This window comes from Labrus bergylta, chromosome 2 (assembly GCF_963930695.1).
Source record: "Labrus bergylta chromosome 2, fLabBer1.1, whole genome shotgun sequence".
Classification (NCBI taxonomy): Eukaryota; Metazoa; Chordata; class Actinopteri; order Labriformes; family Labridae; genus Labrus; species Labrus bergylta.
In genome coordinates, this window is record NC_089196.1 from 34,120,779 (window position 1) to 34,137,039 (window position 16,261).

A 16,261-nucleotide genomic window follows, 5' to 3' on the forward strand; every position below is an offset into this window, starting at 1 on the left:
TCTATATGAGGAAGAAGAGCTGAGAGATGGCTGAAGAAGGAGTCAGCATCCATGACAGAAAAGGTTGATGAGTCTAGTTTACCAGAGAAAGAAACCATTTCATCAAGACTGGATCAGAACTAACTTGGTCATGAACTAATAAGGCTTTGATTGGATTTCTTTCCTGCCTTCTTTTCTCTCAATGACAGAAATACTTTCCTCCCCTTCCTCCATCCATTTGACCCTGGATCTTCTGTCAGCTCCTTCAGCTTTCTTCACACAGAGTTCATCCAGCTGTGTTTGTAGAATATGTCCTTTTTGTTTATCATTGTCACAAAGTCATGTCTTATTACAGCAGCTTTTTATTTCTTTGATTATATTCATTTCTGATGATTTGTTACTTCTATTTAGAGATTTTCCAAATGTAACAGAGTGCTCCCTAAATGTGAACTTCATGAATTCCCATTTAGAGATGTAAGAAGTGATAGATTTATCCATCATCACATCAGATATAATAACTTTTATATCTTCAGGAAAAGATCATATTTAAAATCCTTCCTATAATAATGTTGGCAGTTGGATAGTTTAAGGGATTCAGTGACACTAGAGACCTCCAAAATCAACTGTTTGTTTTGAGTTAGGTTATTAAAGCCATACCTATTGACCAAAATATAAAAGTGCTCATTAATGTCAAGTACGTAAATTATCCAGTGACCATCATGAGTACTTCTAGAGGTGATGAATTTACCAGGAGGGTCACAGAACAGGAGCCTGCTGATCTAGTGGAACCAAGGTCATCCCATTGATTTATCCAGAATATTTCATCCTCTAGTTTGAAGTGTTTCTTCAGAAATATAAAATTAGCTTTTTCACCCTTACAAAATAAAAATACAGATTTTCTCTTTGTGTTTTCTCTCGAGCATTAAGAGAGATACAAGAAAAGTAAATATTAATTGTGAACACAAACTAACAACTGTTAATAAACAAACTATTCCAACCAGTTGAAATATAAAGGACACAAAAGAGAGCCTTAAACTTAACGTCCCTTCAATATCAAAAAATATGAACTGAACCATCCAACCTGTGTGCAGGCCAAACGCCTGTTATTGCTGGCTTACGTAGACCATCAAATGTGATCTTGTATGGCGCTCCTAAGTGACTCTCTGTCCGTTGTTGAACCCAGCACCACCTTTGTAGTACGCCCGTTTTCCAGCTGCTCTTGCTCGTTGTATCTTTGGCCATAGTGCAGCTCCTGCAGCAGCAAAGAGCACCTTGGAGAAACTCCACTTGATGGACCAAATGTTGGATGGGCTAATATCCCTCCATGGATTGTTCCAGTGCCTAGCGTTGACTTACAACTTGTGGAGCAAAAGTGAGAAAGGATTGAAAGAAATGTGGCTAACATTGGGCATTTGGTTGAAGATTATTTACAAAAGAAATATTATAACTACATACCTACTGATGGATCCAAAGAGCCAGAGAGTGGACATGTGGGGACAGGAGTGTTCATATCTGAGTTTGATATAGAAATATGTAAAAGAATGAATAATAAGTGATCCGTGTTTACAGCAGAACTAACTGCTATAATGTTAGGGTTGAATGGATCGAGAAGGCCAGAGAGAGTTGTTGTTTGTTCAGATTCAACTGCAGCTCTTACACGCCTGAACTCAAAAGAAACAGTAAGAGAGGACTTACTGATGGAAACGAAGATGATGTTGTTGAGATTACAAAACTGTCTCTGTATTTCTCTTCATCCTCTCTGTCTGTATTTCTCTTCATCTTCTCTGTCTGTATTTCTCTTCATCCTCTCTGTCTGTATTTCTCTTCTTCCTCTCTGTCTCTGTATTTCTCTTCTTCCTCTCTGTCTGTATTTCTCTTCTTCCTCTCTGTCTGTATTTCTCTTCTTCCTCTCTCTCTGTATTTCTCTTCATCCTCTCTGTCTCTGTATTTCTCTTCTTCCTCTCTGTCTGTATTTCTCTTCTTCCTCTCTGTCTGTATTTCTCTTCATCTCCTTTGTCTCCTGTGTGTGTTTCTTTATTTCATCGTCTCCACTTGTAGGAATCTGTAATCTTGTGTTCATGACGTCACAGGACTTCGGGGCCTGGTTGCCTACTGTTGTAAAAAAAAGTTCTACGTTTTGGCAGCTTGGACATCAAGCTCTCTTTTTCCTCCCTCTACATCCTTTTTTCTGCTCTGCTAGATAAGCTTCACTTCATACTTGCTTGTTCGTTAGTTTCTATCTTCGCAAAGTGATCAGGTGCGCTGCTCAGCTGCGCACTGCGTCCCAGCACGCTCTGTTTGTTTGTTTGTTCTCGTGTTTAATGTTGTTAAAACGTTGTCTTATCCGGCCTGTCTGTGGAATATGTTCGTCTAAAGTGTAAGATGAGTGTCCCTCGAACTGTGCTTGTGTTTCTGTGGCTAATCAGTCTACTTGGACAATGTCTTTCCATGCAATGTCCGAAAGCACACCTGAGTGAGGCGTCACGGCTTGCACGCTCGTACAGCCGAGAGGCTCTGCTGGAGCTACAGCCAGACCCGACCCAAGCAGTTGTATCAAGCCACTTCTACTGGCTGACGCTGGAAAAGATCCCCCAGGAGCTCATCAGGACCAAAAAAAGGAAAAAGAGAGGAGGAATTCGAAACCGGTTACGAAAGAGATCAAATCGGCCACCACTCCCATCTATTGTCTTCACAAACCTGCACTCTTTGAGCAACAAAGTGGATGCTATACGAACATACGCAAGGTACTGTAATGAATTCCGAGAGGCATCTATGTTATACTTTACAGAAAGCTGGTTACAAGCGAGGATGCCTGACTCCCTCTTTCATGTCCCCGGATTTACTTTGCTGCGAGCAGACAGAGACGCTGACTCAGGAAAAACAAGGGGAGGAGGCATCTGCGTGTATATAAACGATCTATGGTGCCGAATGCACTCAGTCAAAGTTACGATCTGTGATCCAAATGTAGAAATTCTCAGTATGACTTTAAGACCATTTTATTTGCCAAGAGAGAATTTGGGTGTATTTTGCTGTTTTCCCTCAAACGGGAAAGCGTCACAAGCTGCACGGACCATAGCTGACTGTGTTCCTGAGCTACAACTCAACTACCCTGAGGCACCGGCTATAGTTTTGGGAGACTTGAATCATTGTCACCTGGAAACTGTGCTGCCTGGTTTCGAGCAGTACGTCAAGGACCAGACCAGGAAAGACAATATTTTGGACAAGTGCTTTGTAAATGTTAAAGGTGCTTATGTGTCCAAGTGCCGGCCACCTATATTAAATTCAGACCACAATGTTGTGCACATGATTCCAGTGTATAAGACAAAACTTAAGAGAAGTAAACCAGAAAAGAAAGTGATTAGGACATGGACAAATGAGAGTAAAGAACAACTGAAAGCCTGTTTTGGATGGACAAATTGTTAAATTTTTCATGAGGGCTCCATAAATGACATAACTGATGTTACAAATGATTATATCAATTTTTGTGTAGAGCTGTTGTTCCAACAAAGGAAATTAAAATTTACCCTAATAATAAATCAGATGTCACTAGTGACATAAAGGCAGTCATAAATACAAGAAAAGTGGCTTTTAAAAATAAAAATCCTGGACCACTAAAACTTACAGAAAAAGAGTTGAGAATCAGACTGAGAGAAGCAAAAGTGGCACACAGACAGCTTCTTGAACAAGCCTTTAAAGCTAAAAACCCTAAAAGAGTGTGGGACAACATGAAAGCTATGACGGGCATGTCAACTCCAATCAAATCAATTGCGACAGACAATGAACTTTTTTTTACTAGATTTGAATCACAAGACGACCCTGCAAAATTCCCTGAAATACTCAGAACCATCATACCTGCAGCTTCAGACAGAATTATCATCACTGTTGAAGATGTAAGGAAAACATTTCAGGATACAAATACAAAGAAAGCAGTGGGACCTGATAAGTGTAGTGGTTTTCTGCTAAAAAACTTTGCAGCTGAGTTGGCTCCAGTATGGCAACCAATTTTTCAGTCTTCAGTTGACACACACGAGGTCCCTATGTCATGGAAAACTTTGTACATAAAACCTTTACCTAAGATTCCATGTCCAAGGGATCATAAAGACTTCAGACCAATAGCTCTTACCTCAGTGATCATGAAATCTCTAGAAAGAATACTGCTCAAACATCTTTGGTCCATATCATCACCAAACATTTAGATAGGCCAAATACATTTGCAAGAGCCCTCTTTCTAGACTTTTCATCAGCATTTAACACAATAAAAGCAAAAACAACACTATCAAAAATGATTCAACAAAAACTTAACCCCTACTTGACTCTTTGGTATGCTTCTTTTTTCACTAACAGAATCCAGTTTGTGAAGGTGAATAACACCCTTTCATCTGCTATCACAACTAATGTTGGCACTCCTCAGGGTTGTGTGAGCTCAGCTGTGCTTTTCACTTTTTATACAGATGACTGTCGGTCTGATACACAAAATCAGTACACTCTGAAGTACTCTGACGATACAGCTCTGATTTCTCTGTTAAGTAACTCTGACGACCCTGGACTGCACCAACATGCTGTGAACAAAATAGTTATGTGGAGTGATGACCATTTCTCTAGAGATCAATACAAAGAAAACAGAGGAAATTGTATTTGGTTCACCGTCTGATGCTCATAAAGCTCCTACTCTCATTCATGATGAAACAATCAAGCAAGTGTCATCTTATAAATATCTGGGTATAATGATCGACCATCTGTTGTCCTGGAAAGATCACATCGACTACATCTGTAAAAAGACAAAACAAAGAATTTATTTCCTCCGCCGTCTGAGATCTTTTGGGGCGAGTTGACAGATTCTTCTTTTGTTCGTTACCTCTGTGATTCTAAGTGTCCTACAGTATTGTAACACCTCATTGTATATGTGTCTGTCTGCCACTCTGAAGTCTAAACTGCTCCAGCAGTTGAACATCTGCTCTAAGACTGTAGGCCAACCCATGCAAAGACTCTATGAATCGGCCTACAACAAAAGCATTTTAAGACTGGCTAACTGCATCGCCTCTGACCACGCCCTGAACACAGAGTATGAACTGATACCATCAAACTGGAGATACAGGGTCCCACGTTTTAATAAGGTCAGACTGAAACACTCTTTTGTTCACCAATCAATCCTAAAATTGAATGTGGAGCTGAATCCTCAACCAAAGCACGTTTAGGGCCTCTGTGCATTTGTTTGGCATTTGAGTGTTGTTTCAAATGTTTGTATCTTTGTTTCCTGTCTAAACCCTAAAAAACCATTTGTATCATATTTGCTACGCAAGTTTCTGAGACCTCTGTCTTATCAACATGATCAAAACTTTCCTTTAAAACCTGTTGTATATGACCTGATACATGTATTCTGCCCCCTAGAGGATTTGCATTCTACTGCAGGCAGTGGAAGGGCTTTTTTTGACCTTTAAAAAATGGCCACCATGATGCTAGCATCCACACACTTTCAGCAGGAAAATCTTTGCAAATTTTCAAGAAGTTACAGTAAGAATAACATTTATATTGTTACTAATTCTTTAATATGAGTATATTCTGTATTAAAACAATGTATCATTACTTAATAATTCATTCTTCATATTACAGTTAAATCGTGTAAACACACACTATTTTGATGATTCAATAAATCTAATTAATGACTGAAATGCCATTTAAAAAAAACATTTTGGGTATTTTCACAATAACAATTCCTCTGAAATCATAATCGCTACGCTATATTGACCAATTTGTTATGTGTGTATTTTTAGATGTCAAAAAGAATAGAGGAAGAAGTGAGAAAACAAACGTACATTGAAAATGTCATCAACATGATAATGGATGGCAATTCAAGTGACATAGAGCAGTTAGGGGAAGATGGTGAGGAGGATGAGGAAGAATGGACTCCTCAGACCATGCATGATGATGGAAGTTCAGATAGCAGTGATGAGGAAGACTATCAAGATGAAAGTGTAGCCCAGACAAGCACAGAAGTTGAGATCCCAACAACAACACAGGACACAATCAGAAAGGAGTCAGTGAAGGCCAATGCACAAAGGAAAGAATACAGATGGAGAAAAATAAAATATCAAGCTCCATCTATCGATTTCATTGCAAGTGTTGAGGAAGGCACAGAAGACAGGTGTGACTGGACACCATACATGTATTTCAAACAGTTTGTCACTGATGAAATGCTAGAGGAAACTGCAGAACAAACAAACCTGTACAGTGTACAAAAAGAGGGCAAGTCAGTAAACACAACTGCCAAGGAAATAGAGCAGGTTCTAGGCATGTACATTCATATGGGGTTAGTACAGATGTCCTCTGTGAGAGCCTATTGGGAGATGGAGACAAGGCTCCCTGCAGTTTGTCATGTGATGTCTCGAGAACGGTTTCTGAAATTGCTGACAGTGATTCACTTTCAGGACAACCTCAGTGTGTCTGATGATGCAAAGAAAGATAAACTGTGGAAGCTCAGGCCATGGTTACAAAAACTGGGGGAACAGTTTCTCTACATACCTCCTGAAGAAAGCCATGCAGTTGATGAAATCATGGTGCCATTTAAGGGAAAATCTCATCTACGTGCCTACATGCCTGCAAAACCTCACAAATGGGGTTTCAAAATGTGGGGACGTGCTGGACAAAGTGGCTTTCTTTATGACTTTGATATTTGTCAAGGTGCAGAAAATCCAGACAGAGAAAAGTCTGAAGTAGGTGTTACAGGAGAAGCTGTGCTGAAAATGACATCAACACTTCCAGCAGGAAAAAATCACAAGGTCTTTGCAGACAACTACTTCACATCAGTTCCCCTGGTGCAACACCTAAAAGAAAGAGGAATCCACTATGTTGGCACGATCCGGATGAACAGGATGAAACACTGCACCATGATGGATGAAAAAGAATTGAAGAAAAATGGAAGAGGGTCAATGAACTTCAGAGTGAACCAGGAAAACAACATCGTTGTAAGATGGTACGACAACAAAGCAGTGAACCTGATTTCCTCTTTTGTTGGCATTGAACCTGTGGGAAATGTGAAACGCTGGGATCGCAAATCCAAAACTCACATAATGGTTCCCAGACCAGCCATTGTTGAAACATATAACAAGTTCATGCGAGGTGTTGATCTCCTTGATATGCTGTCTGCACTTTACAAGTTCAGCTTCAGATCCCGAAGATGGTACATGTACATCTGGTGGAACACTGTTACAGTGGCAGTCATCAATGCGTGGAACCTCTACAGAAGAGACCAGAAGAAGCTGAACCCCAAGAAGAAACCCGTGCCTCTGCGAAGGTTTCAGGCTTTGGTTGGCACTTCTCTGACAAGCGCAGGAAAGGCCAAAATCAGGTGTGGCAGACCACTATCCTCTCCAGAAGAGACTCCAACACCGCCCCGTAAAAGACCAAGCTGCAGTGTGCCTCTTGATGTGAGAAGGGATGGCATTGATCATTTTCCAACATGGGAAACCCGACAGAGATGCAAGCACTGCACTGGCAATCACTTCTCACATGTCTACTGTGAGAAGTGTGAGGTGCATCTTTACCTGAACAAGGACAGAAATTGTTTTTGTGCCTACCACAAAATGAAATAAAAAGGCTGTAAAAAGTGTTATGTTAAAAAAATGAGAAAAACTGCCTGAAATGTTCTGTATTTTCAAAATGTGAAGGGCATATTTTGTTTTTGTTTCTAAAACGAACATTGTTGTGTGCAAAAATTTGCCAAAAATGCCCGATGTATCAATGTGATACAAAACAAATATCATAAACAACATGATATGACAAAAATTTGGGGGGATTTTGTTTAAGGGTTTAATAAACATCTCAATTCCCAAAAAATAGAATTTTCTTGTTATTTTTTGATGTGTCAGGCTTTACAGGGATGTGCCGCAAACAGAGCCGCTGTGACGCAAGGCAAATTTCAGACTATGTCTGACAATAAAGTATTATCTATTTATCTATCTATCTATCTATCTATCTATCTATCTCTTTCACTCTCGTCTCTTCTTTCTCTCTCTGTGATGCCGTGTCAATAATTTCTTTAAAGGGATACTTCACCCGTTGAAACATGAATCTGTATTGACATTGGGTCATATATGTAGAAATGTGAAATACATTTTGAAGTTGGTGACTTCTTGACTTGAAAAGGCAGAAAGTGTCTTTTTGGCTCACGTGGATGAAAGACAACAACTCCCAGAATGCACAGAAATGCAGGCCACTCCCACTAAGGTCCTCTATTTACAGACATTTACTACAACACATACGGCCGTTTCCTCAACTGATTCAGAGATTTCTCCCAGTCCTGTCAGAAAACAGACTCTACGTCTGTGTCCATAGGCAAACAGTGAGAGCACCGACACTACCAGTCCACCCCAGCTCGAGCCGGGCCCGGCTCCTCGTCCTCACCGCCGCCGACAGTCAGGCCTTATGTCTCAGTGAAGAGGGGTAGAGAGGGAGGGAAATAAAGCCTGCTGACATAAGGCCTGCCTGTCTGCAGCAGCCGTCTCACCGCAATATTGCTTTCTCCATAGAGCCTGTTAGCAGGATGCACGACCATTCAAAAATACTACCAGGTTTCTAATGATACACGGCTTAATGCAAATGGCTAACGTATCCCTTTAAACACGCTGTCCACTAACGGTGCATTCAGGTGGTGTCGGACACATCGGAAAAACAAGATTCCTAGTTGTAAAATGCACATGAACACCTGCTCAAGTCGGAAAAACAACTCGTCACTCGGAGAAGAATGAGGTGCTCGACTTCCCAACTTGACGTCATCACATAGGGGAAAAATATGTTTAGTTAATGTTAACATACTTTTTATTGATTCACGTATAAGGACATCAACTTTTTACTCAAATATAACTGTAACAGTAACATTTCACTGATCTTCTTTGTAGCATCAACGCTTTGTTGTTGTTGTTACAACATTCAGATTTTCTGAACTGAAATCAAGTCGGAAGAACGACTTCCTAACTCGGAAACTTGGAGCACCCGAGCAGCACCTGAATGCACCATAAGACCTGAGGGTCATGATGGAATAGTCCATGTAGTGCAGCTGGAGGGGGGAGGGGCCCTGAGACATGATTTATAGATGAACATTCTTCTGATAAGAACTTTTTGCGTATGGGTTTTTAGAAAAACATAATAACTTACCACAAAGTTTAAAAAATAAAAATAATTTTAAACAAGATTTTTTGGTAGGTAGGACAGAATCAGAAACCAAAGAGAGAGAGTGGGGAATGACTTGTGGGAAAGGAGCCACAGGTCGGATTTGAACCCGGGCTGCCCGCCCTCCAGGACTTAATGATGATGAGGAGAAACCTCAGTCCTCACAGCCTTAAGGACCTTTCAGATAGGATGCGGCCGGCGGTGCGCGCAGCTGTCAAGCCCATTCATCTCCTTGCTGCCGAGTTGAGCTCAGCGTGGGGTCCTGCTCGCATTAATATTAAAAAATCAGTCTATAAGTACCGTTAATGTTTGTTTACTGTGTCCTGCAGATCTCCAGCAGCTGTTGGTGAGTAAAGAAGAGCTTCCACCTGAGCAGCAGGAGTGGAGCCACATTCTGGACCAGGAGGACACTAAGCCCCAACACATTAAAGAAGAAGATGAGGAACTGTGGATCAGTCAGGAGGAAGAACAGCTTCAAGAACTGGAGGAGAAAGAGAAAGTCTGGCCAAACACATGTTAGTCCACACTGGAGAGAAATGTTAATCCTGTGCAATGGTAAAACTGATCCAGAGGAATCCAAGTTAACAACATCACTAATTTGTATTCATAAGTATGTATTGACTAACAGATGTATAAGTGCAGTTATAAAGGGATATAAGACAATTCTGTTGACAGAAATCTGTCTCTACTTTTTTGACATTGATGTTTTGTTGCTGACAGATGAACCAGTAAGTTGGGAGCAGCTATGACGTTTGAATTGAAAGGGTTTATATGAAACAGTTACAGTGTAAGGATCCTTCTTCTCTCCTGATATCTTCTCTTCTTTCTGTCACTCTGTTTCCTTGGAGGCCTCTGTGTTGGGTAGCACAAGTTCTTCAGACAGCTCATGTGTAACCTTGTAATAAATAAACTGATGTAGAGTGAGAAAGACTTTCATCTACTTGTGTTATTTTGTGTCGAGTGTCTAAAGTGTCTTTGGTAAAGAAAAGGAGTTCAGCAGATCCTGATGCAGAGCGACCACAGTCAGGTCAGGTCGATGTCGATTTCACTGAAAACCTGTAACCCTTAATAAGAATCCTGCAGTCAGAATACAAAATAAAGAAAATCACAAACTGAATGATAACACCTGTAGATGTCATCTGGCATTCTGGATTTACTCAACATATTGTTAGAAGAAACGATAGAGATGCATTATAGCCTTCAGTGTGTGTAACTAAATGGTATATGGTAAAAAAAAACACTTCAATGGTGTGTTTATTTGTTCTGTTATCATTTCTCTCTCTGGCTTCCTTTTTGCTGCTTCACTGCTTTTTATACATTTTCAGCTAAGAGGAAAATGATTCTTCGATTGGTCTTGGCGCTATCCAATTCCCACGGTAACCTGACTCGTCATCAATCTTAAAACTTTTCTTATTTCAATAAAAGTAACTGCTTTCATTAATATTTCACCTCCAAGCAGACCCTTATTCTAAAAGACTGAACACATTGGTTTGGGTTAGGCCACGATAGTAAAAGAGTTCAAAGAGGAGACTTTAATGCAGCGAGGTTACAACTGTTTATTGTGTGTGGTTCTGAAAAGCAAGGAAAATATCTATGAACAAAATTCTTCACATATACATTCCTATTATAATTGTAAAGTAATCTGGGGAAGCAGTTTTCCACTTATACAATGTTAACCATGCATCTTTTAGCATCCTTACCTTCCTTTTTCTCATTTTAACACCAAACAACACAAATCAGAATTTAAGTTAATATAACCATTAAATGAATCTGAATTTTAGTATCTATTCAGTTCTTTATTTTTTGTTTACAATTTAAACAAACCAGTTAAATGTGTTCAATATTAATTATTATTTACCCTTCTAATTTAATTGTTTCCTGTGAACACTACACTATAAAACCAGAATGCAGAGTGCATCACTATGAAATAAACAGCCTACATTAAATACATGTCACCATTCAAACATTCTGAACAGATAATTACCAAAGAACACAGCACACTTACCAAAGGTATCTCTGCTGTCTTCCTTTCATTGAATTCATCCTGAAAGTGTCTCAGCCTCTCACCTCACTCCTGCTCTCACACACACCGCTGACACTCCTGTCTGTCAGTTAAAGCCACTCAGCAGGTTTACACACCTGGCTCACAAAGGTTACCTGATTTCCTGACCTGCTCAGTGCTGCTCTCCAGTGTTCAATACAAACTTTAAATAAAGGCTGACAACAGAGATAACCTGATAAGTAATAATAAAGCTGATTAACCTTTAAACACAAAGTAAATAAAAGCATATAAATATTAAAATTTTCAGATTGTCCTTAGATTTTAACAAAACAAAGACTGATTTAAAAAAATCCCCCAGACACCAAACATTTGTTATATGGAAAATAACTTGTTTTTTGTGTGTTTTTTCATTAAAAATATTATCATCATGTAATCAAACTGGCATTTAAAGGGTTTAAATCCTGATAATTATTCAATATTTGATCGTTTTGAAGTTTATCAAAAGATTTAACCCAAAAAAGCAGAAAAAAAATTAATCTGTACTATTTTTATAGCAGTTTTTGGAAGTGAACATTTTTGTCCTTAATGACTCAAGAGGGTAGTACATTTTAAATCTGATGCTACACAAAAACTAATAATGCATCAAAGTCAATATTTTGTATAATCTTTGACATATCCAAGACTGATTTTTTAAAAATCCCCCAGCCACCAAATATTTGTTATATGGAAAATAACTTTTTTTTTTCATTAATAACAACAGTGATCAAGTAATGAAATTGGCATCTAAAGGGTTAAAATCCTCAAAATGATTGAATGTTTGGTAGTTTTGAGCAGGGCTGAAGTTGTTTAAGAGATTTATGCAGAAAGAAGCAAAAAAAAAAAGTAATCTGTTCTATTTTTATCGCAGATTTTTGGAAGTGGACATTTTTGTCCTCAATGACTGAAGAGGGTAGTAAATTAAACGGATGCCTGAGGGTTTAAAGTGTGTCTTATACAGATTTGATGGTAATAACAGCTTATTTCAAGGACCTTCATATAAAGTGTTACCCAAGAAGAACTTAGACTGAGGTTCTGTCTGTGTTTAAACAGATGTCATGAAACACTTTAACCAGAGCTGTCTCAGTGCTGCGGTTTGGTCCAAAACCTGACTGGAAGACATCCAAACAGTTGTTCAATATCAAGAAGTTATTTAACTTCTGAAACACAGCTTTGTCTATCATTTGACCTAACAGAGGAAGATTTGATATAGGCCTGTAATTATTCATTATTGTCTAGATTGTTCTTTTCTAGTAGTGGCTTGATGACTGCTGTTTTCAGGGCCTGTGGGAAGACACCTGAGAGACAAGTTTACCATTTGTAACAGATCTGGAGCCATGACTCCTCCTCCTGCTGCCAATATCAAGACAGCAGGAGGAGGACTTTAATTGTTTAATTGTCACTTGTTTTTTATTGGTGAGATCAGAACAATACAGACATTAAAGAAGGGGGTCCATTGTTTTTCTGTAATGTAGAACATTTAACCCCCATTACCACCCCCACCCCCCATTATCACACCCCCCAACCATGAAACAGACCAGCTGGACAGAGTGAACAGAGTCAGCTGATCTTCAGTCAGCAGTGTTTCTCAGACTGACAGACCACACAGAGACACTGAAGAACCAGGAGACCAGAACATAAACCCAGGATAGAGAGGTTCAGTGAATGTGGTGTTGAAGGTGTGGAGGTGAATCAGTGTGTCAGAGGAGACTCTGTAGAAGGACAGAGAGCCAGCAGGACAGTCCACATACACTGCTACTCTGTGAGAGACAGAGGAGGAGGAGGAGGAGGAGGAGGAGGAGGACGAGGAAGAGGAGGAGGAGGAGGAGGAGATCTTTGTTCTTATGTTTTTGTGACAGACAGAGTAACCTTCGTCAGAGCAGATCAGACTCCAGGACTGATCATTAAATCCAAACAAACATTCAGCTCTGTCTCCTCTCCTTCTGATTCCTCTGTAACTCACTGATACATAAACCTTTCCTCTCCACTCGACCTCCCAGTAACAGCGACCAGTCAGACCAGTCCTACACAGCAGCTGAGACCACCAGTAATCAAATCTGTCTGGATGATCAGGATATGACTGATACTCCTCCATATGTGTCACCTTCCTGTTGTTGTCAGACAGTTTCAGTTTTCTGTTCACTGTGTTTGTGTCCAGTTCCAGCTCACAGGCGTCTGATGGAGAGAACGAGACACAACACAGCTGCAGGTTATCATCTGTTCATTCATCAACAACTTTACTGACACTTACTGATAGGGGTGTAAAGGTACACGTACTCGGACCGGACCGTTTCAGTACAGGACTGATCCGAGTACGGAGAACAAAAGTGATTTAATCTGTGTTCCCACACGGACCGCAAAGCAGAAGCACCCCTCAGGGTGGAGGAAGGCTGCAGCTGCTGGTATGGGACACAGCTTTTAGTTAATAACTTCAAGTAAAAGTTCAAACATAAACTGTGCAAACTGTGCAGATTAGTAGTTCCTCGAGTCCTGTTGGTCTGGACAGTTGCATATAACCGGGATGGAGTTCTTTTTACAGACTTACTCTTAAGTTTTGTTTTCATTTTCAGCGATGATCCCGCTCAAACTAAGAGCAAAAGGGGGAGGGGGAGACGCGTCTGCGTGGGAGAATAACCTGCAGCAGAGACGTGCTGTCAGGGGAGGCAGGTGAGGCTCGTCATCATCAAAAGTAAAAAACAAATAATCATTAAATCAAATAAATATTAATATTTTTCTACTGATCTGTGTTATAAATGTTATTTCTGAACGATTCCAAAAATTTCAATAATTTTCATGATCAAAATCTCTGCCTTTTGCTTTCTTACTGTTTGTCACCAATGTAATGTTTGTAGACACTTCTATTATCCGTCCTCACTTTCCATAGAATAAGTAATGTATTTCACTTGTTTTTAACATATTTAGTCTAATTTGACATAAAACCACACTGAAAAAGCATGAGGTGAGGCAGCTGCTTCACCTGAAGGGGGCGTGCGTCAGGTTGCGTGAGGCTCATAAGACAAAGAGTTTATGCTTGGTTTGATGGTTGCTCCTCTTCTATGCAGATTTTTTTATATAAAAAAGATTTTATATCTAAGCTTAAAGATTTCTCAATTTTTCAATCTAAACGTGAAGTGATAAATAATGAAGACTTTTAAAACTAAAAGAAGGTAAGGAGGACTTTTACAACAAAGTCACAGATATTTTAGTCCAGAAGGATAGGTGAATGGACTTTGTTTACAAGTAAAGGTAAGACCATGAATACACTGCAGTATATGCCTACTTTTATTTTTATTGAATGAGTATGAATTGTGGAATTACAATGGAAAAAACATTTCTGAGGCGCTATAAATGTAACGTTCTTCCTTTGCCAAATATGCACCTTCCCTCTATGTGTGTGTAAATAATGCTGATATGAGATATGAAACACAACCAGTAGTCAATGTGCAAGCTGCCAATTGAATGGTGAATTTAAGCTACTCTATAAATGGGTTCATATATTTGTAAATCTGACTCTGAAAAAGTCAGTGCCTCACCAGCCACGAACCTCGCCGCACGTCACTGACCTGCAGCATGATAGAATGAACACCTCCCTCCCCATTCCCACAATAATGGACAAAGAGACGTTGACAAGACGAGAGTAGTGTGCCGTTGTTGTTCAGCGGACATCGGGTACGTCACAGGCAACACGTCCAACTTATTAAAGCACTTGAAAAGGCATCACGTGAACGTAAACATCACTGCAACTAGGAAAAAACAGACAGCCTTTTGCTAGTAATTCTAAACGGGCCAAAGCCATAAAAAATGCCATTGAAGTTCTTATATCGACAGAGGGAAATATTAATAGTTCTGAAACTACACTGTCCCAGATGTGATTAGTTTATTATGTGCTCAAAGAGCATTCAAAAAAGTGTTGCCTTCATAAACTAAAAGGTGTCAGTGTAATTTAAAAGAATTTTTTTATATATAGGCTATATTAATGACTTCATTTCATTCTAAAATACTTTATTTCATTCATATCTTTTATTTATTGGAGACTCTTTTGGTTGAAGGAAGCAGCACAAGTTTATTTTATGTTTTTTTTACAATGTTTAATTTAAAATGTTATTAAAAAGTAACCTGAGCAGGTGTACAAGTCTGAACTGTCGATGCTGCACTTAGTCCAATGTGTAAAAGGGAAATTATAAATGTTCCTAATAAAGAAAAAAAAGCATCAGGTCCCTTTACTGTAGTGAAAATGTACCAAACCAAAGCTTCAAAACTGAGAACTGTACCGAACTGAAATGTTTGTGTACCGTTACACCCCTACTTACTGAGAGTCAATCAAACTTACAGTTCATATTCAGCACTGAATGATGTTTGACAGCACTGAAATGTAATAATCCACTTCTAATCAAGTTCAAATGGAGTTACCATGGCAGCCAGGAAGAATGGAGATCCAAATCAACAAACACATGCAGTGAATAAAGTCTGACTAATCAAAGTGCAGCACAAAGAATCTATGAACCATCTGCTGTCTCCAACTGTTCTGTCCTCAGAGGTCACATTCAGCACAAACAGGAGCCTCATTTCCACTTTCACTGTCACACACAATGTGATGGCAGCAGGAGTGTGCCACGTCCCTTTGTCCTGTCTAACTACTTTTAAACTGTGTTTCTGAAGTCATGGAGACCATTTCTTTTCCATCAATCTAGGCTCTACAACATACATGTTTTTGTTTTAATGTAAATTTAACTGGACTGGATGAACAGATCGAAATCTGAAGAGACAGATGACAACTCAGTCCTTGTGAGTTTTTCTCTGCTTGTCTAAGGTGTAGGCCACGCCGTCCCGACCTCACCTGGCCACCTGGCGGCCTGCAGCTGACTTGTGTATTGTTGTTGGATGTTCCTGCTGGCCTGTACTATGGTGATCGTGGACTTTGCTGTGTGCCTTACTGTCTGCACAGCCAGAAGACGAGGAGGAGAGCTAGCTTATGTCTCTAAAGATATTCTGTTTCTATTTCATCACTGAATTCACGTCTGGATGTTTTTGAGGAGAGAACTTGATGTTGGAGACTCTGCATATTTACATGTTTATGAA

The 16,261-nt window shown here is 39.6% G+C and overlaps 2 protein-coding genes across 2 annotated transcripts in view; one reads left to right on the forward strand and one right to left on the reverse strand.

Annotated features, from left to right (window-relative positions):
- The window catches only part of LOC136181112 (protein NLRC3-like), a 693,514-nt gene that overhangs the window by 587,972 nt on the left and 89,281 nt on the right, over positions 1–16,261 (forward strand). The window lies entirely within an intron of this gene.
- The window catches only part of LOC136181115 (NLR family CARD domain-containing protein 3-like), a 51,178-nt gene that overhangs the window by 29,207 nt on the left and 5,710 nt on the right, over positions 1–16,261 (reverse strand). The window lies entirely within an intron of this gene.